This window comes from Gallinula chloropus (assembly GCF_964237585.1).
Source record: "Gallinula chloropus genome assembly, chromosome: 4".
NCBI lineage: Eukaryota > Metazoa > Chordata > Aves > Gruiformes > Rallidae > Gallinula > Gallinula chloropus.
The window spans coordinates 56,325,155-56,352,127 of NC_140088.1; positions in this window are offsets into that span (position 1 = coordinate 56,325,155).

The following is a 26,973-nucleotide window of genomic DNA, read 5'->3' on the forward strand; positions in this document are numbered from 1 at the left end:
GAGCTCAGATTCTTTTTTTTTTCTTCTTCTTTTTGGTTGCAAATTTTTTATCTACTTGGGACATTCTCATCTGCTGAATGAGATATTCAGAGCACCCAGCAGGATATCCCCAGTATAGCTATTGTAAAGACTTGACATAGACAGTAACTTATCCTGAACTGAAAATTCATTGGGTTCATTAATTTACCTTTTCTATTTTCCCCAGGATGATGAATAATTTGATTTCTTTTTCTAACTTTCTCACTAGTTAATTTTTTTAAACTCCCCTTGTTTTGGGGGTATTTTGGGTTTTTTAAAAAACTTAATATATATTCCTGACAATTATTAAGTCTGAAGAATGCACTGAAACAAAGCAAAAACTCCACAGTCTTCTATTTTTTTCCCTTTAAGAAATCCATTTGTTAAAAAAACACCCATACTTTAGAGTTACTAAATTTATTTTTATACTACAAATCTTCGTATTTCATAAAAGCTCACTCCAGGATATAAGAGTATGAATTCAGTAGATATCTTCCTTTCATAACCCAAAGTCTGAACTCTTGTCTGTTTTTAACTTAAAGAAAACAAAGACCCCAAAAAGATTATTTGATGATGGGCAAGGGAGGGTGGAAATCGATTCCTCTTATTCCCACAAGTGTGTCTTTCGTTAACATTATGGGAAAAGTAAAAAAATAAAAAAGGAAAAAAAATGTTTAAGCCCCAGTGCATCTAATTAAAGTTCATTACAGGTGAAACAGAAGATGAACACAAGAACTGACAGTGATGCACCAACAGATCAGGACTTAGATGAAAACGTGCAAACTAACAAGGACATTTTTCAGTACCTGTAGTTGGATGCTCAAAGCAAAGCTAGAGTCAGTGCACCTTACAATTAATCACTGCAAGCATGCATCAAATGCACTAGTTTCTCTCCTGAAGGACAGTGCCACTGTTCATGAAGGCTCATAGCATGAAACAAGTGTTCACAGAGAAGTGACCCTGAAAGTTTGGATGTCAGTACACACACTATTTCTTGAAATACTCTTTGAAAACCTATGAAAATTATCTCTACCTTCCCAGTGTCTATGTATACACATCTCAAGGCAGACCACCTCCACAAAGTACCTTCCAGCAAAGCTTGAATCTTCTGGGAGAAAAGGGTCCACTGATCTCTAATGAACTATTTTAGATATAGTCTAGCAGATTAGTTGCCCTCACACAGATTGTATTTCACCACCAGTGTATATTTGGCAAGTTCATTTTCTAGGTAGGTTTTTTTGAGAGAAGTTTAAGAAATTTTGCTCTTACAGGAATTTAAGGACAAATTAACAGGCCTGCTTCTTTCTACCTTTCTAGACAAAGAGAAAGTCTAAATCACAGAATGCTAAGTATAAAAGTGAAATTCAGATTTTGTTTTATAATTTTAAGAGCAAAACCTTTACGTTCCCAAGCATTCATATTGACTTAACTGAATGTAGAATCCTTGGCTTAAAACCTCATGTAGTAGCTCAAAGGACAGAGTTTCAAGGAATAAAAGTTAGAATTTCATTGTATGTATAATGAAATCACAGACATTAGACATGCACATGATGCCTTTAATGAACATGATGAAAAGGGCAAAAAGTAGCTGTGTTAAGGAAAACATTGCAGATCCCAAACAAAAACTCATTTCCAGAGTTGGAATTTAGGCTTACACCTTCATATTCTCAACAGTTACCTTTGCTGTGGTGCAGTCACCAGTTTTCAAAGCTAGCAATCAAAATTACTTGAGACAGGGATCACTCTGTGGAGTAATGCTAGCAAAACAGAAGCTTATCAAGTATTTTAGACCTGAAAAGCTAGACACAGATACCTACCTTTATCTGGCTATCATTTAATTCTAAGATTAACTCTACTATTCTGTAGGCTTTGTAGCAAGTTGGTAATCTGGCTTAGTCAATTCCACTTTCAGTCAAACTTTAAAAACATTGAATGCAGCAACACTTTGTGTTGAAATAATTAGAATAATTAGGATCTGTATGATGGTCTTCAAAAACCAGCACAACCCACAAGTTTCTCTGTGCCCTATCTCTACAGAATCAGAACTTCAAAATGCCAAATACTTGGAATTAGCCATACCCAATCAAGGGCTAAGAAAAAGACCTAGGGAATAATCATCACAACTGTATGAAAGGCAGTTTCAGCCCAATCATTACTGGCAAAACTAAGTTCTTTGTTTTTAAGTCAAATTCCAGACATAAAAAGGATCCACTGAAGCAATGACTTCTACACAGTACACAGCTAAGAACTTGGGGAAATCACAGAGCACCATAAGGTACAGAAGCAGCAACACAGGGGTTAAGCTGTAGCTGTAAGTTGCAAGCTTCAGTGTACTTCAAGGTGAGTACATTTTTCCATGGTCAAATATATCAAGAGCTGCTCCCTGGGAAAATAAATGAGGTAACACCTTGGTCTGAATTATAAGCATGGCTAATGACAATTCTGCAAAGGTCTCTTTCAGAGTTGTAATTAGCTCTGAACTCAACCGAAACCTTGTGGCATCTCTTGGACAATATTAAGAGATGCAGCCTCTAAACAGACTTCAGGCAAATGAAAAACAAGCACAGTCTCATATATTTATGGGCTCACAAATGAATTCCAAATTTCATAAGCTTATAGCATAGTAATTGAATTCACAGCTGTTTTGTATATTCTGATATTTAACATTGAACTTTTACTCAAGGAAAATCTAATATATTTAGGGTTTAGTTTGTGCCTTTGTTTGGGTTGGTTTGGGTTTTTTTAATCATAAAGATGAGTATATTTTATCTTTGTTGACTAACTTTGAAGAAAAAAAGCTAAGTTGTACCCCTTTCAAGAACACCGCTTTTATAGAAATGAAAACAGTCTGAATGTTACCTTGCTCTCTTCAGCCTGCTTTATTAGCTCCCCGAGTGATTTCATTACTACACACCACTGAACTCTATCTGCATGTCATTAGGTGTAGTTTAGCTTTCCAGTCTCTAGAGGTCTCTGCATATCGCATTTTAGCTCAGTGACATCTCCGCAGGAGTTGCATTGTGAAGGTGAGACTGAAGAGCTGCATGACAGAGGTCTGCTGGCGCCAAGCCCGACTCTGACAGTGCTGCCATGAGAATTTAGTACTCCTAGTAATTTACAGGAGCCAAAGAGAGGGAGAGAGCCTTGGACAGCATTATTAGCTAATGCCAGCATTGCACATGTAGGGATATTTTATATTTTGTCCTGAGAATTCAGATAATCATAGCTCTTGACATTCAGCTAGAAATAGTTGAATTTGGCGATGTACAGGGATGGCTGCTAAACCCAGCTGCCAGAAATATTACTGTTCATGCTCCAACATTGGTCACACATGGGCTGGTATGTTTTCTGTTTCATTTCATGGTCGACTTTCTTTTTTGCTTTCAAAAAAATAATTCCTGATTTATTTTTTTATGATTTAGTTAGCCCTGTTTACTATAATTTGAATGTAGATGCAGTTTCTGAATAGATCACATCTGCCTTCCACCTATACCCTTGCTGTTATTTCTTGTCTCAACAGCTTTCTGGCTGTTGAGTGTCTTTCCTGATTGATTCTGTACTATTGTTAATATCTGTAACTTATTGAACACGTTAAAAATGTCTTTTATATATATGTATTATGCATAACAAATGGATTCTGAAAATAGCAGTACAAAAATATCCAAGGCAGCCCAAAAGAATTTAGCTCCTTCTTCGACCTGAAAGGACAGCCCCCTCAGTACTTCACACCAACTTTAAATTCAGGAACTAATAAACTCTTCCTCTGGTCAGATAAAAATAGATAGATAATTTAATAAAGAAGAAGGATAGCTGTAACTACTCAAAGGCATTTCTGATTCTCGAAGCCTTTTTCAGGCATTGTGGCCTTCACTATCCACTCCACATTTCTGACACAAATAACTTGGCAGAACAGGTAGTTGCTAAGGCAGACAAATTCAAATAATAGGAGAGAGTATCAAAACCCACTTTGTTGCAGACAGCTTCAGCAAAGAAAAAGGTAGGTGGCATCTGATTTTAGTATGGCAATCACAGCGACTACAAAGGTATGAAAAAGTTAGGGAAGCCCAAGCTTACAGTCTAGTAATAATTTTAACAGATTTAAATATTTATTTTAATGTAATAGCAGATCTTTGAGGTGTCTTGTCAACCTTGTATTGTTGCTTGGACCCTAGTTCTATTCATTACTGTGCTACACGCAGATCATCAAATTCTCTCAAAAACTGTTTGTGCCAGGAGGAAAGAGAGGGGTGAAATAATGGATTGCAGAGGAGAGAAAGAACTATCTTTCAGTAGGTCAAGTTTTCTGACTCATAATAATTCTTTACTTTGAGAATTAGTAATGTGCTTCCCACTTCTGAATAACAAGCAGTAAAACAATACAGCAATAAGTGCTAGTCAGCAGTTCTTACAGAAAAAACCACAAATTGCCCTGTTTCTATCATGAGCACCACATTTCCTCCATGATGATCCATAATGATCTGCCTATCCTAGACATTCAAAAGTCTGTCGCTTCCCTCATTTAGGAAGTTTTCTTGAAGATATAGACTGCCTAAGGTAGCTGCTCCTGAGGAACTCTGCACAACTACTAAGCCATAACATTTGCTTCTCAAAGTTCTTCTTGGCTTTTTCTTTTTAAGCAAAAGCAAACTGTCTGAGCTACGAAAAAAGCTGGTTAGGTTTCAGAAGCATTAGTTCTACTTGTTTTCTACATACATTGGATAGCATTCCATGGATTTTTGTTGTTTAAAATGTCAAAGTAACCTGCACACAACAATTAAACCACCTTTCTTTTTCTCCTATGAAATTTGGTTTTCCATTGGTGCACATTTAGAAAACACAGATCATTTAATGTTTGAAGCTTTTTGCTTTTCAGCAATCAATCTTCACTAGACAGCTCTCTACTAAACTGTTTTATCTTCTTAAATAGTAAGTGAAAGTTGAGAGACCTGTCTTTTAATTTCTTTAAGGAATTAAGGAGAAAGTCAGAAATTAATCTCAATGTATCTTATTCAGCATTTTATAGTGTAGGGAATACTAGACCTATGCAGAAAATCATTCTTGTCTGTTTCCAAAAGTCTACCAAGAGGATCCAAAATTTCCGTGGTGTAGGAGAACAATTTTACCAATTTCTGTTAATGACCAACCTCATGCTTGCTAAAAATTCATAGTACTAATACAGTGTGCACGTGCTAACAGAAATATTCTATTTATTGACAGCTGGAAAACTCTGCCTTTAATGCAGGAATACACCTCTTACAAAAAACTTACAACTGTACGTAGTTTATGCAGTATAAAAATCAATAATAAATTTGCCCATATTTTACTGAAAACTGAAGAAATTAGAAATTAAGACACTAAGCATTTAAAAAAGAAAAGTTTATGTTCACCTTCTATTATAAACTGATGAAAAAGAAAATACTGAAGCCAAGAATTCTAAATTCTGCATAGTGACTCGTGTAATACTATGCATAGTACTTGGAACAGTTTTATGAAGTCATCAGCATTACTCCATTCAAACCCAACTAAAAATGATAATTCCAGAAAAGATATTATAGAAGACAATTTCATTTTTTATTCACATGGAATCATTTCTTCTCATTATGATAGATACTATGAGCATATACAACACTGCCAAAAATCATTGCTCAAAGGTTTCCAAGGCAAAGAGATTGGTATCAGTATTGACAGTCTGAACAGAACATCAGCAGGTTTGTGTGGAGGAAAGTAGGTATAGGTTATGCTTAATTTTAATAATTTATTCATAGCAACTTGCATCTTGAATTATGATTTGAGACCAGAGAAGAAAGTAATTCAAGGGAGTACTTTCAGGGAATTCCCAAAGCAGAAGGCAGTGATGAGGAAGGAGACAAGCACATTGTAGGAGGTAGAAGGAAATGTAGGGGAACTGATAGAGTAGAAAAACCCAGGAAGTAGCTTTTAAAATGGAAGACAAATGCAGATGCAGTACCAGAATTTATATACCAGATATTTTAGAAAGGCAGTGTGACACATTAAGAACAAAACGATCATGCATGAACCTTTTCTTAAACAGATATACTTAATCCGGAACATATAGCATAAAGGATGATGTTACCATGAAGAATATCATGAAGAGCTTGAGAAGGCAATAATACCTAGTTACTTGAAGAGATCAGGACCTAATAAGTTTAAAAAGAGGTTATCTGTCTCTGTACTGTTGGAACATTAATCTGTAGTTTCTTGGTGCAAGGATTGTCTGTTACTATATATCTGTAAAGTGGTTAACAGTATAAACCTTTACAAGTTTACAAGAAGGAAGTTCTCTCCTATTGAAGGAATAGTTTGACTAACATAGAATATGCAGCCTTCATTAGTGATTTGTTAAGGTAGGAATTTTTGCTTGTTTTTCCTCACATTCAGAAATGCTTTATAAGTTATACTAAATAAACTGAAGCAGATTTGAATACATGGTACACAGGTCACAAGCAATATTTCAATTTCAGACATTATGTGGCTGAGAAAGTAATTCAGGAGGTCCAAGGCTATCAATCTTACATTCGTGTCCAACTTCAGGAGAGAAAGCTATTTCCTAGAGGGACTTTTGTCTATTGCCAAAAAGAGGTTTTTCTATGAAAATACCAAATAGGTTTTGGTTCTCACATTTTACAATGGCTTTAAGTTGCTTGCTGTTTTCAGTCTTTGACCAGAGGCTAAATCGAGAGATGACGAAAATTGTAACATGTATAGTATGAACTACATTTCAAAATTTGTCTCAATAGGGAGAAAGAACATTTTAATTTGTACAGCATGCTTAGTATTTAATAAAATAAGTTTTTCAAGTTCTCTCACACAGGTGGCAAATAACTATCTTACCTGATACAACAAAATACGCTCAAAATTTATCTTTGTATTACTGATCTACAGTAGAACAGACAACATCTCAAACTTAACCATCTAAATATTCTCTAAATTCTTCACTTCTGATAGTGTAGATGAAATTCATTGATGAAATTTATCTCTCCTCACACTTAAATTTAATTTACAATAGAAAAAGAACCCAATGTACACGACTTTTGTGGGATTTATGACTTAGTAAAAAAGTTGGGGTTTTTTCTTTGAAATATTGCATAATAAGAAAATTAATAAAGCATTTCCCAGAGTTACAATCTCATTGTTCTTTTAGGATAGCTGTTTCTCCATCTACAACAGGTCTTTCTCTAGAAAAATCATGGCCCCAGCAATAATATCCTCCTGCCATTGGAGGGAGCCAACAGCACTTGTTCAGAAATTCTTTCACAAGCCCCTGGTCTCGAGAGGACAACAGTTTTAGGACTGCAGTAATTGAATTGTATACAGAAACGCTGCAGCATTCTCCACTTTTCATAACAAAGACGATTTCTAAAAAATAATGACCTATTCCTTCCAGTAGAGTCTAGGTATCCTTATTTTGAAGTATTAAAGAATGTGCTTTAAGATTAGAGCAAGCTATGTTTTGTGCTTATTTTGAAGTTTTTATATGAGCAATAGGTTTGATTCATAAAGCAGTCACAAATGCTTTTTAATTTTTTTAGAGTAAGACATAAAGGTTGGTGTTAAATACTAATTAAAAATTTTTAAAAGTTTTATTTTAAAACCACAGTCGCCTCATCATCTTTAACTCTACAGTTAGAGTAGAAATAAGAATAAAGTAATACAGACAATTGTACTGAATTTGGATTTTTAAATTTGTTTTTTTTTACTTGCGCTCCAAGATGGTGCATGAACCAAGATATTACTTTTTGTATGGTTACTCCAGAGATGGGGAACAAGATACAATAGTATTAGCTGTACTTTCAAATAAAATACTTGGCTTTGAACTGCTGCAAATAAGATCAACTGGGGATTCACAACGTCCACATCCAACATTTAGAAATGGTTTCCTGGTTTTGTGTTTGAGTATCATTTCACTCCCATCTAACCACCACATAGGTAAGGAGGCCAGGAAAACCCAGAAATATGTTAACATTAAAAAAAAAACCACAGAGGCTTTTCTCTAAATAAAATTAAATTGTTGCGTTAAAGTAGTCTGACTAAACTAGTCAAAAAGGAAAGTTAATTAATCCAGGGTACATTCCAGATTGAGTTACAGAGGATAAACATTTAGCAAAATAACTACATGTTACTTTCATAGCCTTTTTTATTAACATGCTTTCCATTCACCCAAGTCTAGAAGAGAGAAAGCAAGGAAGACAAAAGATTTCTGATCATATTGAAAAGGCACAAAAGTGTATGAAATTGATATGAGTTATTTACCCTCCCTTACTCCTGTCTCCTGAGGTAACTTTGGATGATATGCCTATGACAGTAGCCACATCCCCAGGTTGTCAGTATAGCAACACTACAAAGCCTCAAATGATTCAGGCTGGGATTACCTCAGACCAAATCCCTCGTGTCTGGAAGAAGCCCTTTTCCTCATACTGCACAGATCTACTGAAGTTCTGCCTCGGCTGCATCAGGTTACATGAAAATGAAACCTAGACATTATGCTTTTTCCATTACTTTTGTACTTCTCTTTAAATTTGAAGAATCAAGGGTATTCTAGAGAGCAAAAGGTGTAACCGTTAACACTTCTGGTTGCAATTGCTGGTCATCACAGAATTTAAGGCAGTCTATAGGAGAGAGTTTAACAAGTGTTCGGTTGTAGCATTCCAGGCTTAGAATGATGAAACTGATGTGTTTTCTTCTATACGTCAAGGCAAGAGTATATTCTAAATTAAACTGTTAGTCACTGGGCCTAACTTAGTATTGTGTATCTTCTCACAGAACACTTCTGTGAGAACTGACTGTTGTTGGCCTTGATATGCTTCTCAATATGCAACATGCAAACTACAAACACATGCAAGACTGCCCGGACCTCTTAGAGCTACCACACAGGGACCAGCAGGGGTGCCTAGAAGCCTGTCTCACAAGTCCAGCCCTTAGCTCTGCATCCATCTACCTAGAAGCATGGGGGATCCCAGCTCTAGCTGAGTTTTGGCTTCCAAAGATCCTTACAGCAGAGCTAGGAAAGATCCTTTAGTTGAAAGTACTGAGATGCAATGAGGAAGAACAGAATTTGAGGTCATTAATGTCAACTGTGATGGAGACACTTTTGAAGATAAGATCTTTGGAGGCAATCATTTGTACATCCTTAAAGAAGTGAAGGGGTGATAAGCTCTTGTTGGGGAAAACATACAAGACCAAATGGTTAATTTTCACTGTTGCTGATCAGGAGTGCTTTAATGCTTGCCAGAGGCAAGTATGTTAGCAATTTGCATACTTCACACTGTGCACTTTCCTTCACACCATTTAACTGTAGTTGTGCATAGCCCTGCAGAGTCTACTAGAGCTGCAACCTGCCTTTGTTATAAATTTCATCCATTAATATCTCCTCCCTCATACTGAGGCCAATATGGGAAATACTTAAGCTTATTTACGTATATTATTCCTGATTTATTTCAGATTTCACACACCTTAGGAGCTTACTCTAATTCTTAACTATGATAATCATGTTGATCACGTAAAAGACATTACTGAACTGACCGCTAATGTGTAAAGATGATACAATAAGATAGTATCAACAGTCTTTGTCCAGATCTGAGTTTTACCTTGGATAGAGAGCACACAAAAAATTACTATTTTCAACACAACCTTTCAGGCTGGTCTGATACCTGACTGTGAACCACTCTATTTCTATTCAATTTCCCTTGCCAAATAGGAGGAAATGAGTACACTGCTGTAGAGTCTCCAGAAGTGACTTTGCCTGCAGAAAAAGAATATTTTTTTCCAATGCTTTATATCTGCAAATATCACAGTCTCATTGGCATAACAGGATCCTGCCACACAGTGTTACAAAACCGTGTATGCACTTTGTTGTCAGATATCAATCATAACAAGGAGAAAAGTGGTTTACTGTTCAATTATGATATTTATAGTACGGAAGAGTAAACACCACAGGTGAGTCTGTGCCTCAGACACTTCTTGCAGAACGAATTGTGCAAAGCAGAAAAAGCAATTGGGTTTGAGGTCTCTTGTTCCAAAGACTTTACATTTTCATTGCTGGTTTTTGGTTTAGTTTGGGTTTTTTTTTTCCTGGTCTATGAAATCACTATCAGCCTGGAACTAACATGCTCCACAGAGAGCAAATAAGTTGTGTGATACAGGGAGAGAGATTTAACTATCTTTCACTATATTGGAATTACACATCTGGGCAACCGAATTTTCTGTTCTGCTGTTCAGTTCATATGCCACTTGAAAAGCTCCTACAAAGCCCTCCATAAGAATTTTCCCAAACTCTGAGAATCTTCAGGATAAAGACCAAGATCTTTTTTGTGGTTTCCTGTTTATAACAACTCTACCTTTTGCAGACAGAACATGTAACTTCCATCCATCCTGAGAAATATAATGGACTCAAAGTCTGTGGAAACCATAACATGAAGACCCATTTCATCTCGCATGTAGTACTGAACAGTGTAGGTCTTAGGTGGATGTCCAACACCCTAAAATAAAGTCCCCAAGCCTATCATTTTAGAGCTGTGTGTAGCAAAGAAAAAGCTTTGAGGTCTGACGTTTTCTAGAACTATGTGATATCTGAAGACATTTAAAACATGTTCATTAAAGCTTAATGACTGCTATTTTCTAAAAAAGTCAATTCAACAGCCAACAAACACAATATTAGCAAGCTAAAGACCAATTGCTATAATCTATTCCTTGAATATTACACGACAACACACTGTGTTTATAAGGCACACAAGCTTTGAGCAAATAGTTTCTTTAATAATTTAAATTTTTTTTCCAAACTACTATATCCATGTGGTACCTCTGAGTATATAAATTAAAAAAGTAAGATAATGAAAACATGCTTAACTTATAATGTATTTTCTCAGATTGACTCTCTCTTTGGAACAAACCCATTCAAAGCAAGAAAAAAAAAGGAAATTTAATCAAGGGTGGTTTTTTGTCAAATTATTACTTTCCCCCAAGACTTATTTAATTTTAATTATGTAATAATGTGCTTAATAACAAGAACTGGGTTTTAATGAAAATCTTTTCAGAAAAAAGGCTTTAAGGGGGATCTTTGAGTTCTTTTTAATACCAAATATAGATATAGCATGTAATTCAGTTGTACTTAGTAGCCTTTAGCAAGAGAATCTGTTACTACACTGCTTCTCATTTTCGTTCCATAAAATAATTTTGCATTTGAAAGATTCACATTGCTGTGTTGGGGAAGATTTCTCTTATGCAGCTAAAGAAAAAAAGTCATTACCATATTACATATAGCCAAGAATATCCATGTTATGTTTAATTTGTAACTTCTCGTTGTGTCTGATAGTTTTTCCCCCCTTATCCGCATTGTGTGTCACAATTATTTTCCATGGAGCGTAAGAACCTCTGTTGCTACATAAGTGTTAGCAGAAAAACCTTTAGAAAGACTGCATTTGAAGGTGTAACAGCATTAAGTGGCTTAGGTGTTTGAATTCTATGGTAATGGAACAGGCTGAGAATCTGAATAGAGTAGGGGAAAATACTTAATGCAACTTATGTACCAGGGTGGGGATGACCAGCAATTTACCCCAGCTGCAATTGTAAAAGCTACACAGGAAGAATCTTTCCACACCACAGTATTGCTGGAAAATCATGCAGCTGGTTCAAGACAGGGTTTGGTGCTACACAAAGGGACAGGGAATCAGTGTCACTTTCCATCACACTCTGAAACTGGACATAAGGAGAGATGAGCTGGAGGGCATGACATTGGATAATCAGGAGCTAAGCTCCACAGTTTATGCAGATGGCCTCTCACAACTGGCTAGACAGGCTTGAATGAATGACGATGATCATTGCTACCTTACAAGTTTAGCATGCTCAACTTGGATTTACAAAAACTGCCACAAAGACTGTTACAGAGCGCTTGTGACTGAGCAAAGAGACAATACATTGAAAAGCAATAGCGATGGAATTGAGAACAAGACAATTTTCACATTTTTTAGGAAGTTTGATCTGTGTTGACAGTTCTATCAGGAAGAAGATGAAAAGGAGATAAGACTCAGGCAAAACCATGCACACAAAAAATAAGATGAAGGAATAGATTTTTAAGAATGTTATGTTTAGTACTGAATTACAAATTTCTCAAACGAGCCTGCCAAAAGGATTTTTCTTTGGGTTGAAACATTAGCCAATTTAGTAAAAGCCAAACACATGTGAGCTCTTCCCTTCCACCCCTTTCTGCTTTCCACATCCTAAACTCTGTCAACTTTTTAGAACATACTTGATGTTACAATCTCAAAAAAAATCCCCAAATATTCCTAACAATTTTCTGTGGTTGTTTTCTATTCCTCCTTCTCATGCTGCTAAAAACAAAGAAAAAAACCCACCCAAAACAACCAAGACATGTAGTATCTATCGATTCCAGCAGTGGAATTAAAGTACAGAAAAGTACATATGGATTACTTCTTATGCAGATACTTTCCCATAAGTAAGTGTGGATGGAAGATAAATTCATGGCAAGAACTCTGTAGACTGAAGACTTTCAATAAAACCACTTGTCACTCCTTACAATGAATTCTCTGGTGGGAAGAGTTATTCCACATTTCCACAACATTTTTACACATCCCTTAAAGCTGGAATGTTAAGAAAATAAATTTAGTGAAAATGATCACTGACATACCTATAAGGTAGATGAATTTATATGAATGAAAGTACAGGTTCTGTCTTTTCCTCTAAGTCTTTTCAATTTCACTTCCTCAGATGTCCCCTTTATTCTGGTCTGATTCCCAGCCTGAAGTCATGTCTTTTGAACTGAGTCTAGGCTGGGGAACCAGCAAGATCTATGACAATCTTAATAACTAATAAATGAGCTATTTTTCTAACTCACTTTAGATGACTAATTCAAGAGAAATCATTTGCCTGAAGGAGAATAGGGTGCTTAACAATTTCTAAGTACACACAGAACAGATTTCACTCATAAGAAAAGATGGTTTTCAATTTTATGGGGTTTTATATTATTTCAGACAATGTGACAGACATCTCTCAAAAGCCAGGTGCTTCAGAAAGTTCACTATTCTGCGTGAGTTAACAGGAAGTCCTGACCAACCCAGTTCGCACTAACAGGGTTCCTTTCCTGTAAATGTATACTTGACTGTCATAATGGGCCTTTGACAAGGAGTGTTGGTTTCGGGACCTACAATATTGTAATATTGTATTCGCATTATTATTTACTTGCTCTTTCATTGGCTGGAAACTGCAGTATGTTTATACTAAGTACCTTTACCTACGTGCAATAGGAATCCAGGTAGGCGGCTGTAATCTCCGAAGAGGTGGTGTTGTCAACCACAACTGCACTGAAATCATTTTATGTTCTTCTCTTTCCCAGTCTCAAGAATGATTCCAAGGGGCTGCATATATAAAGGTCCCATATACTTCAAGTAGTACATGCCAACTTGTTGCAGATATTTAAACTCTTGGTTTACTTTGAAAACACAAAATGCGGACATTTAAAACAAGTACAGGAAAAATAGAATATAATATTTTTATAGAAAAATCTATGAACTCTTGTACCGCATAGTTCCATTATATCAGTGCACGATTTCTATAGATTTTCTTTGCTTGTCTTCATTCCTTGATGGAAAATCCCCGCCAGCACATACTTAAATGCCACGCAGTATCTGATTTGAAGTGTTATCGGTAAGCACTGTGCAACCAATGCTGAATTATTGCATCTTTACAAAGATACCAGATGATACTATCATTCACTGTGCACTCATATTTGAGTGTTCTATTTCCCATTTGCAATATACCCCTTGTGATTGTATTTGCCCTATCTCTACATATTCTGGCACATTACGTTAAAAATCACAATTGCTGTATATCCATACCCATGTCCCTCTCTGACATCCTGAAGCATCCTACCAAAATAAATGAGAATTCTCCACTGAATAAATAATTCACGCATGCATTCTGTGGGTTTGGTATCAAACTAGAAAGATGAAGGGAATTAGATTCCTCTTTTGTCCCAATATCTAAATGTACACTGCTGTGCAAGTTATGTCTGCTACAATGATGAAATGTCAAAAATACTTGAGCAAAATATAGTTTACAGCATATGTAAACTTCCTGGTTTTGAAGAAGCATCAGTACTCTACATTCTCCAACTCCGTAGCTTCCATAATCGTAAAAGCTACATGCACAAACATAAGCCTAATTTGCTGTATACTTAATACTTATTAGAGCTATTATGTAGGAATTTCCTGTAGTTTATGTAGTTACACTGAAAATAGTGTATAATACCCAAGAAATTTTTAGATAGTTTTCAAACCTTTAAAAAAAATATAAGAGATTAAATTTTGTGGCAGAACTTAAGACTTCCCAGAATGGCAAAATCAGAACTCAAAAATCCCTGAATTATGAAGTGAAAATGTATGAAATCAAGCAGCCAAGAATTGAGCTTATGTCAAACTAATCTTCTCACAGCTCATTTTCCTATACACAGTTTAAAATACAGGCACCTGTGAATAAATGGTTTGTTCTACATCTCAGTTACCTCTAATCCACTGTACACAAGGTTCAGTCCTACTTTACCAATCTTCAATTGCACTTTTCATAAAAGCAGCTTTCCATGAGTTTCCCTCATTACCTTATTCAATGTTCTGCCCATTGTCCTTATGGCAAATACCTACGCACGGCCATCAACTGCATAACTGCTGAGAGAAGGCACTCTTCTCAAAAAAACCCTCAAAAATTAGTGTTAATCCTAAAAATGCTCTGTATCTGTATATAATTATACATCCAATATGTGAAATGGATGAATGCATAGACTTTAAAACATTCCCAGAGAAGAAGGATTTATTTGGAACTGAGTGGCAGCAGTTTTAACAAATTATGATTAAAAAAACTGAAAATTAATTTCCATGGTGCAGCCTGTATACCAGTAGTGTCTCACGTTTCCACTGAATTCCAAACCACTGCAAATTCATCATTTAGTAGAAGCAGCAGAAAGCAATCATGATATACCTTATATTGATAAATTTTATTCCAAACTCAAACAGAATGCCAGACTATCCCATTACAAGCCAACATCCACAGACATAAATGATGTCACCATATGACATAATTCTAAATTTATTGAATACAAAATTACCAGACACGTCTTCTAAAAAACGAAGGGCTAGTTAAAGATTTGCCATAGCTTTTTGAAAATCCTTAGCGCACAGTAATTGTGTACCAGGGATGTTGTATTCTACCAGGCTACATACCATCAGAGGTAATGTAAAAATGTGAGCCCATGGGACCAGATAGCAGGCATCTGAACGTGTTAATAGAGCTGGCCAATCCTATTGTAATGCTTTTCTCCATCGTTTTTGAATGGTCATGGTGATGGAGACTCTTGAGGATGGGGGAAGGGCAAACATTATGCCCATCTTGGAGAAGGGCAAGAAAGAGGTATCTACAGGTGGGTCAGCCTCACCATAGTCCCTTGGATATTTACATGGCAAAACTAAGAGTCATTTCCAAGCACATGCAGGACAAAATGATTATTCACAACAGCCATTCAACATGATTTTATCAAGATCAGACAACCAAATGTTGCCTGACTTCTGTGATGAGTCAAGTGGTTTGAACAATATCCTTGATGCAATGAAATCTTACCTGATTCCCCAGGAACAACTCTAAGTGTCCTGTCATTCTTTTATCATCCAACCTCTATAATTAATTTTCCTTTGTAGAATAAAGTGTACTTTTATAAAGTGGTAATATCTGTATTTTAATGTGTTATTAATCCACACTGTTGCACTTTCTGAACATTTCTGAACACAATACATAGCTGTTACACAAAAGAGGTTTCACTGAAGAAATACTTGAGTCTTGATTCATAAATTGTTTTCCTAGATGATTGACTATTAAAATGTCAAAACCTTCAGCTTAAATATATGCCTCAATTAAAAATTATGTAAAATAGCACCAACCAAATACTTCAGAATAGCCTCTTAATCAGTTAAGCATATGCAATTGTCAAAGAGAAGCATCTGAAAATTCAACTATTGAAATATTCTATTGCTCTTTAAATAACTCCGAGTCAAAAGCTTAAATAAGGAAATCAGTCTGTAAGAAAGAAAAACAAGCCTTAAAAAAAAAGGAGCTAAATCAGAATAGCACACTGAAAGATAAACCTTGTATCTGGCCAGTTAACAACTTCATCATCAATTTGCTATACTAAACAACCTATTTTGAAAAGCAGTATCAGTAAATTATGTATGTTGGTCAATCAGCCAGCCATGCAATCAAATCATAAAGCTGTAAAAAACAAAAACTACTTAAGTAAAAGTTCTACCCCGGAAAAGGAAAAAAATCCCACCTTTAGCTAAAAGCATGCTTGCCTATGATATGTTTCCTTTAAAATGGCACTTGATATCTCTTTCCACCAGCAAGAATAAAAGTAAAAATAAGCTTGATTATTAAAACATATAAACATGTAAGAAAAATGGAGTGTGTACTACAACCTGATGTTATGGAGCATTAATTTCTGATGTTCTTTCTTAGGGTGTCCTGAAGAAAATTGCTGACCTGCTATTCAAACTCAAGGTAAGTAAGGGCAGATACCAGCTAAAGAGGCCTATTTAAAGCCACTCAGCATTCTCAGGTCTCACTGATAAGCTGTAATCAAAGTGATCGAAAAAGACTGTGCATTTCATTCTTGACCTTCAGAAAAGGTAAAGTTAAAAAAAAAAAAAAGGAAAAAAAGAAAAAAAGGAGACAGCACAACTCAACAACTCAGACGATTTGCCCTTGTACAAGGTTAACATGCAGGACAGCAGGATGCATGCTCATTAAATATAAAAGCCATAATTTAGCAAATACAAACCCATGTTTTAAAGTGGTCTTACTTTTCATTTTGCATGCTTGAACTGACTAATAAGTCAATATTTGCATAGCTGTGAACCACACAAAGTATGTAGTTGCTCAGTCACATAAATAAGGAACACGAGGAGAGGAACAGTAGGGAATTTGGGCCACAAAAGTAAATGGAAAAATAGGCTTTCACTTTCATCACTTTCATCACTTTCACTGATCTTGTCCTTATTAAGTAAGAAAGAGTTTTCTCCACAGAAATTGTTATTTCTCAATTTAAAGAAGTATTACTATTCCTCTCTAGTTGTTTTCTAGTTTTATATTAATGAATAGTTCATCAGCTTTAAGTAAGGTTAATAAGCTACTGTGATATTTCTACCTTTACTGTTGAAATTTAAGTTTTTTCTGTATGCTTACTAGAAGAGAAATTCCTATGAAATGTATTATATGATACATAAGAAGATAGTTATGTTACTGAATACTGTTATATCATTTCCTGTTTGCTCAATAAACCAAAGTAGTATGCATTGTTTACCAAGAATACTGCTATTAAATTACTCTAAAAGAAAAGCATTTGGATATTCATGAAGGTAAAAATGTGAACAAGCAGGAATGTTAATGGAGTACTGTTTCATGTTTTGGGTCATACTTTTGCCATGACTTGACTTGATATTTGACCAAGTTTCTATCCAGACCTCCTTTGACCAAAATGACATCCTCTTAACATTGATACTCAGTAACAACTGCAGTTTATGATTCTACTATATAATATTCCAAAACATACCAGGAGCCTGGGTCGCAATCCCTTGATGTAATCTGCCTGCTACTTTTCTTTAGGAAAGATTACCCTGTTCCCTGGAAAAGCTTTAAGAACTCTGCTGTTGGTAACAAGTAGCAGTGGCTGGGAATGCCTTCAGAAAACCTTTTCTGCCCAGCATTTCCTGAGATTAAAATTTGTTGCACTCCAATTGTTGCTCATGATCTTCAGCAAAAATGTACCCCTGTGCCAGAACAATCAGGAAGGGCGTCATAACGCCAGTTACTGCTGTAGCAGATGGAAAGCAGACCTTCAGTAGTGAAACCAGCACCCACATGGTGCAATGACAACATCAAAGACATGTCTATGACATTCTACATTTAAATGAAATAAAGCATGTGTGTAGGGATAGAAAATTTTAAATTAAATCTGGTATCCCCTAACTTTCCAATTTTTAAATTTTATAATCCCGTTTATCTTTTGACATTTAGTGATGGCAGTGGCATGTATTAGACATCTGGAGAAAGTCATCTATCTGTTCAAACTCAGACACCTAACTTCCCTTTGCATTTGAAGCTAACTTCTAAGTTTGGTCCTGTGAATCTAGACCTGTTTCTTACAGCACAAATCATATTTGATATGGGAACACTGACATGAGGATAGGATAGAAATCAAAACATCAGTGTGATAGATGAGCCTTTGTTCAGTAAACCGCATGTACCTTGAAACAGGTCATAACATTCTGATTTTGTAAGAATGGTTATGTAAGGTATATTGTAAACTGTTAATGAAGCATAGAATTAAAATCATAGGTAATTTAGAAGTGGAAACCATAGAAATCAGGTAGCCAATGAATGAGCTTGCTGTTAAAGATGACCAAATATGGGAGGGGGTCAACTAAGGGACAAGTGAGGAAGAGGAGCAACTTCATCCTATCGACCACCAGCAGGTAGAAGATGACCCCCTAACAACAAGTGGTGCATGTGCAGAAGAAGCCTCAGTGAAACAATTGGGACCTGGAACTAAAAGACGATAAAAACCTAAATTCAGGCAGGGACCTTGCGCACCGTTGGTAGAGCTGAGACTCTCCGGCCGCCCAGCGCTGTTTGCTTAATTGCCGCCTGCTAAATTAATAAAAATAAGTTTGTAACTGAATTAACTGGTTTCCGACTGGTGACTGGGAAACACACAGTAAAAATCAGCTTTAGGGCTCATGCAACTCTGTAATCTGGTGAGCAGGAAAAGACTAAATGTGATCAAATCATGCAATGTGCCTTTGTTAGGATCATCCTCTAAAGGTTTTTCCAGATTGAAATATTCCCTGGTGATCTGTATCTCACCATCAACTGGAAAAACTTAAAAATTCCCATGCAAATTTTGTTTATCAATACTACTTTACACAGTAACTGCTTACAGCTCTGCTCTGTCAGGTGAATTCTCTTTCACTCTTCTATATTTTATGCAGAACTGTATCAGCCAGAACAAGGAACAAATAAGCATTTAATCCAAAAGCTGATCTATCGAGTGTACATGAGCCAGCAATATGCCCTTGTGGCAGGAAGAGCAGTTTGTCTATCTCCCCAATTACGGTTCTTAGTGCTTCTTTTGAAAAGCAACAAAGATTCTTTAGATATGTGTTTGTTTCTGTGCACATAAAAAGGCAAGGGAGAAAGGATATTATAGTCCTTGTAATAGCCAAGCAGTTTAAAATCAAGTCAGAGTACATTTGTTTTGCAACGTATGTTTCAAGGTTTTAGATGGGTACACAATGTAACTCTCATTTTCTAAATAATAGCATTTAACTAGAAATACTGCTTTGTAGCCCTACCTCCATAGTAAAAGGAACCATAGCTTTGTTTCTGACCTGAAAAATTTTAGTTCTTTTGTGGTCAGGATTTAAGGCCAAACACCTTAGCCTCACTGTTCTGCCCCAATTTATCCACTGGAAATACTGCTGTGAAGCCAAATACCATTTGTTTATTAGCTGAACAGCGCTGTAATGGTGGTAGAAACCTTTAAAAACAAGCTGGTTGCCATCAGATATGTGGGGTCATAATGCATAAAAGCTTTGTGTGCATTTGAATTCATGCAGTAGCAAGAACTTCCAATTTATCTTTAAATCTTGAACCAAAATCATCTATTTCTACATCTGCCCAAAGGAAATAGCAATTTCTTAGGTAAATTTTCTAGTAGTATTTGCCTACTTTCAGTGATTCCTACATTAAAATTTGCATTACAAATCTAATCAATTTTTTTTTTAAAAAAATTCTGGAGAAGTCATGTTTCCTTAAGCTTTCCTTGTGCTTCTTGCAATCCCCTCTTTTTTTTTTTTTCTCCTCAAGCATTAAGTGTATACAGTCTGTAAGACTAACATATTTTCCTGTCAATCTTCCTCTTATCACTATAGTTGTTCTTTTGGGGGTAACATTATTGAGAAACAAGATTACACTTTCTGTTTAAAATAAGTATAAATTTGTTTAAAAAGTAGTACAGCAATTTTAAATTTTAAATTATGATCATGAGAGCACAATGATAACAGAAACAAAATCTTCCCTTTTCATGAACTCATGGTTTTGTTTAAAAGAATGAAAATTATGTCAAAAGGCTTAATCAGTGCAATATGCAAACTAAACCTCCTTATCTTTATCAATAAGACAATTACTCTTCAATTCCTTTTGCTGAAAATAGTATTTTGGGGTCAGTAAGAATTAATTATCTTTGAAAATATGTTTCCATCCATTTTCAACATGCTTTTACTGCAAATTTTGTGGAAGCCTAGAGCTGCAGTGAATAATAGCCATGATGTTCTGTAGATGATATGCTGCATCTACCTATGAAGCAGCTGAAGGAGCAGAAATGGCTACTTAAAATTCAGAGTGGAGACTCAGACTCACCATCCTAACTACAGAATAACATATCCTTATAACTATAAGTAAGTCATGATTCCAACAAAAGAAAAAATGAGGATTCAATTTGGAAAAAAAAAGTTGTTACATCAATTAATCAATTTAGCTATACTAGGATCAGAATTAGGAATAGGTTTTTTTTTTTTCTTTATTTTATGGTGTTGGACAGATGTGTTACTCCTTTACCATGAAATTAGAACCTACTTATATAATTTCACATCATCAGCTTTAGGTGTGTTGGAACATGCAATTCCTATTTCAGTACTGTCATCACTCTCCCCCACACTTGTATAGATACATACAGAGACGCTTTCTGTCTTCTTGGGTAACATTATACAGGTTTCTGTAAAATTGAGTAGAACTTGACACTTTTTATTTGCTGCATGATATCCTATAGAATGTAATAGCAAGCATTCTCTGCCTGACTGTTTTCCCAGTTCCTCTGCAGACAGTCTGCCAACAAGCACAAAAGCCAGAGAACTTGTGCGATGTATCTGTCACTGTTATGACAGCCAAAACAAAAACATTGAATAGTTAGACTGAATTGCCCATTCTTAAACCTTAAATCACTAAACTGCTAAGGTCTATTGTACAGCTTATGGCTTAGAATTAAAGTAATTAATTAGTCTTTTCACTTCAAAAGAAATAAAATACATAAACATGCTTTTTATTAAGTTCAAATAGAATCCATTTACAACACAAAGACATAGATAGCTCTGTAAGATAACAGACCATTTGCTGGTCAGTTAAAATGCTGCCTGGTTTAAAAAAAAAGCCAACACAAAACCAACCAACACCCCCCCCCGCCCCCCCCCGCCCCCCCGCCCCCGCCCCATGCTATGAATATGATACTTTTCAGTTCAAAACTCAGACATGAAAAAAAAAAAGCTGACATGAAAAATGGGGACTTTTGAAAGCTGCACCCCTCAGTCATACTTTCTCAACAGTCTCAGGCAACATTTTCAATTTGGTATTCTCAGTGAAACTTTGCAAAGATCAAGAAAATAAAAAAGGTAATTAGTAGCCTGCTGAAGAGATGTTTCAAAGGTAATACAGTTCTATTATCTCACTCAGAGCTTTTCTTAAAGCTGATAGAAATGTCCCCCCACAATACCTTTGCCTAAAAATAACAATCTATGTCATAATTGTGTGGATGAGTAGGGAGTTTGTGTAAACTCAACGGGAAGTAGAAGGTCTATGAATTGTGGAAAGAGGGTCGGAGCACTTGGGAAGAATATAGGAATGTTGTCAGGGCCTGTAGGGACACAACTAGTAAGGCTAAAGCCAACCTGGAAATGAAACTGGCAATGGACATAAGGGATAATAAAAATATTATAAGAAAATGTAACACTCAATATTTTATTACATCTCACACACTCCAGGAGTAAGGTGAATAGATTGGTCATGGGCAAATGCACAATCTGTGTCTGTATCTTAAGAAATCTAATTAAAAAACCCCTCATTTGGTAGTTCCATTTCACAGACCACGCATCATAAACATCTTTGGTAGAAAAATAATTTATTTTCTTATTTTTTACCCACTTAAGCCTATTTAGTCCCATGCAGACCTCCAGAAAGGAAGAATTGCTTGTGGTTACCGAAACAAAGGGTCTAGATACCATAGTTGGGAAAGTGGGAATGCATTAGACCACCACTGGTGTGGGAGGATCCTGTGGGAGGATCCTATAAGATTTTCTTTTTCTATAAAGAAAAGAAAATGGGAGGAGAGGAAAATAATTTAGGAGTCTACCCTGCTAACCAAGGCTTTCTGTTCTCCCTGAAGCAACTGGAATGGCCTGTTGCAGCCTCTGAGACAGGAACTATTGTGCTGAATCTCAGCTTTCTGAAATGAAGTCAGAAATAGCTTTCTGTATAGTGGAATGAGCATTCAGAATCAAATACCAACCCAGATCAGTATTGAAACCTGAACATAAATTGTAATTTTAACTCTGCATTCTTTTGTGCAGGTATTATAGTGAATGACCAGATGTGAAGGTAACAAGTGAAAAATTTTCCTGTTCATGCAATGGTTCAATTTTCCTGAATCAGTCGTTCTGCACAGTAGGTATAATGTGAAGAGACATAATGGAAGCAATAAAGATGCTTTGCAGAGTAGAACATCTCCATTAGAGTAAAAACTAGAGAACTGGTGTCAGCACCTGTCTGCCTGTCTTGCAGCTGAGCAAGCCTTAAAAATGGGTCTCTCAAGATATTTTTTTTAATGATAGAAGCACTCAGTGCTTCCCAAATAACACACATACAGGATTTGCAGTTCTCTGCTGTGTATATCACTTTGCATGTTCTGAAGTGAATATGATAAGCTTCTGGAGCAGCAGCTACCTCAATACTCAAAAGGCAAAAATGCACTCTTTGTAGTTGCTACTTAGCATAATCAGAGAATGAGTACAAAGAAATACAAGTGTATATAGAAATACAGGATTAGCAGAAGCTTTCTGTCTCTCTTAATGAACAGTAACTTATTATCTCCAGCAACGCACCGTGTAAACCTTTTCAAAAACATATCAACTTTATCTTAAAACTAATAAGTAGAGTTTTTCCCCTAACTACTGAAAGACTGCAATGTATCTGTTTGTACTGATGATTAGGTACACTACTATGGTATCTTCTAATTGTCAGCCTGAGTATGTTGTATAGCCTGACAACATTGTGTTTCCTGGGTGTGAGTTATGATATACTTACACTGAGCTAGTCTCTCTTCTTAGTTATCATTTTGCTGAACTGTGCAACTGGAGATGGAGTTTGTAACAGACATAATATATGTTTCAGAATAGAGTCACTACTAGTAATAATAATTCCTTTTCTTCTGCATTTTTCAAAATAAACTTCTCTAATACAAGAATTGCAACCATTTTTATTCACAAAAAATGCACAAAGTTAAAATAAGTTCTGGAGCTTCTGATAATGTTTGTATAGTAAGTTGACAGAGTATTAAAAATGAGAATGAATCCAGAGATAAGTAAATTTTTATTCCAATTTTAATACTTTCCAATTTTCTCTCTTCTCACCACTAAAAGAAATCCTGTGATTGGACCATATCTATAAACCAAACAGGTTCCTTTTTCTTGCTGGCACTAAAATTCTAAAATATGTAACACTCAAACTTTTCCTATTGAAATGAATCTAAGCTTGAATCTGAACAAGTTACACCAGGGCAAAATATATTAAAAAACTTCAGCATCTCAGCTATGGAAAGGGAGATTAATACAGCGAATTAATTAAGGGAAATGAACAAAAATGAAATTTCTATATTTATCAAGTGCTACATCAGAGTTCCATGACTCATTAGAAAAGAATTACAGTGATTGTGCCACAAAATATTTTGTTTTTTCTTTTCGTTAACTCAGAATTAGCTGAAGCTTTAAACTTAAAATAAACAATTGTAATGGATTTAGTCCTTCACAATATCTTTCAAATTTTTCACTACTTTTAAACTGCCAATGGCAATAAACCCTATCCTTAACCTGCCTTCCCATATTTAAATCAGGCCCAAGTGAGTTTCTGAGTGACAGGAATATTCAACATACTAGGAACATTCAGCCATTTGGAAGCAAAGCAAAATTTTCACTGTCCCAGTCTTCCATGGAGATTCTGAGAGATGAAATTTTCTCCTGATTTTTTCAGTGAGCTGAACAGTTCTCAGATTGAAATCTTTCCTACCTCTGAATCTAATTGGGCTGTTGGATCATGTGAAGCTTCCTTATTGTAACCTGCAGTTCTATAGTTTTCATTCTCCATATCATTCTTGGGTTCTGTCCAAATATTCCCCTAAATGATGACTAGAGGGTATGTTTGAAGATGCCCACACTTGTCCAATAGGAACCCAAAAGGTTTCTTAGCTCATGTCACAGGAATTAACAATCTTATATGCAAAGAGAGATTATATTTTTTTGTTCCTTGTATGTTTGGTATTTATTTCCTTCATCTAATTTTTTTCCTGGTGTATTTTCATAACACACACCTAGGAATATGCCTAGGAATATGTACTAATTTTTCAAGAGTATTTTTGGCCAAATTTTCAATTACTTAGTCACTGAGATGTGAGCTTCCAAGGTCATAACTGAAGATACCTCTTTTCAGAAAGGATCAGTTGTCTCTGAATATTTTGGCCAGTCATTTTTTTTTTTTTCTGTACATACTTATCCCTACTCTCCCATAAGTACTTAGACAAAAAATGTTTGTTGGGGGTTTTTTTAACCATGCAAAGCATCACAGATATGCATGCACATTCTTCAGTTGTCAGAACTTTTCCTCTTTGCAGTGAGGTATTATTGATTCACAGGTTTTGTACACATTTTACAGAATAGATTTGTGGCTCAGAATCACATCAAATATGCTAATATTTGAAAACAGCAACAGACCCTTGCAAAAGCTTTTAGGAAACAGATGTTAAAATTGAAAATTTGAATAATGTGAAAGAGTAGGTGTTTAGTACTTTAGCTATTAGAAGAAAAATAACACAGCAGAACAGACACTGTGTTCCTGTATTTGGATGGTCATAAATAACATATCTTCTAAGACATCCTTAAATTAACTTATTTAATATTTTCATAACAAATTCATTGTTTTTACATGCTTAAATGTAAAACTTAGCATGACTTGTGTTTTAAAAAGTTGTCAGGGAAGATGATAAAATTTGGAATGGGACAAATCTCATTGTGAGTAAGCAACTTTGCCTAGTGCTGTAAAACCCTGTGGTTTGTTTAACAATGGCTGGAGCAGGTGACATATGGCTAATACTGAGTCTGTCACTATCTCCAGGGTGCCAGACATTCCTCAAATTTTCTGTGAGAGGAATTTTTTGGTAGATTTGGATTGTAAAGGCACGTGAGCATCTGCTGCCTGCTCAGTCTCATTATCATCAACAGAGTTAACTCCTATAGCTCTCAGACTTGCAGCCAGAGCCAAGAGCCCAAATTTGCTTTCACTGTGAGCAGTGAATTTGACAACATATCTTGATACAATGTTCCATCTGACTAGAAAGAAAGATTTTGTTGTAGAGTAAATGCTGCTTTTTAAAGTGTATTCGAAATTATAAAACCAAGTAGTTTAATATGATTTCCTGACAAACATGATTACTGTTTTTAAGACTAGTTCTTAAGTTTGGATTAAAAAATCTGCATTGCCTTAAGCTTTCCATTGTTTAAAAGAAAACTGAGATCTGAAACAACACAATCCAAATTTATCAGTAGTTCTAAACTATTTACCTGTTATACTAAGCTTTATATTACCACAGTCCCATAGTATTCAATGACTTTCAAGTAAAATCAAGTACAATAAGCTCCATAATGAGCTCTAAGGAATCTGGAGCTTCTTGGTTCTCTACTTTAGACAGGTCCTTTTATTTTATAGATTGATATTCCATTTTTTCCCCTGTTGCTATTAAATTACTGACAACTTTAAAACAGAACCATGAAAAGCGATGAAGAAATAAAGCTAAATGAAGCATTAATACCCCCTTACCTTTGCATATCATAACTGCTTTTCTTGGGGAGTATTTAGTCTCAGTATCTTCTCATAAATACAGACCCATCTTTTACCACTGGTGAACTACAGCAAAGTTTCCTAGCAATGAGCCATGGCTATTTGGAGCTTCTGACATGATGTTTCATAAAAATCATGGGAAAAAAAATCAGGTGAAATTTTGCAGTAGACTTCTGGGTACAACCTTGTGTTGTCAAAGCAGAAACTGGGTGGAAAGCAATGCTTTAAGTCTACAACCACTATATTTTTCATGCTTTAGGTCTGCAACCACCAAAGAGTTTTGAAATGTGGAGTGCTAGTAGACAAATGCATTGCATTTTTGGCCAGTCCTTGACTCTTTGATGCCTGCAAGATATCAAGTTTGATTGCTGAAAGATAATCAACCTACCCTTCATTTTCTCTTCTATAATTCTTCTACATACAGCATACAGATACACAATTTGAAAAGAAGTCCTCAACAAAAGCCCTAAAACCACACTTTCTTAGGAAGCAGACTCTGGACATGTTCCAGCTAAATATCTTTCAGAACAAAATGCAAAGCATGGTGTAATAGCAATGGTTTTTTTCTTATCATGCTAGTATGCTACACTAATTTTAAGGTACAGGAATTGCTCAGCTCTGGCATTGCTCCACTACTGCAGGATGAGGCCACTAAAAACCGCTGACACTGACATGAAGAATTTAGAATGGAGACAAAAAATTTTGAATGCCAAATGTATTTGGGATCCTACTGTGCATTCTCAAATACATAACAGCTAATAAAATTTGTTTGCACAACAAAAATGGCATCTACTTATGTCTCCATGCTCACATGCAGCTACTGAAATTGCCGTTAATGGGGCTTTTACTAAAATTATGGCTACAGCTGGTTCATAGAAAATGTTTGCAGGTTGTCAGCCTTTAGCAGGAAAGACATCTTCATGAGGTACTTGTCCAGGCACAGTAAGGGCT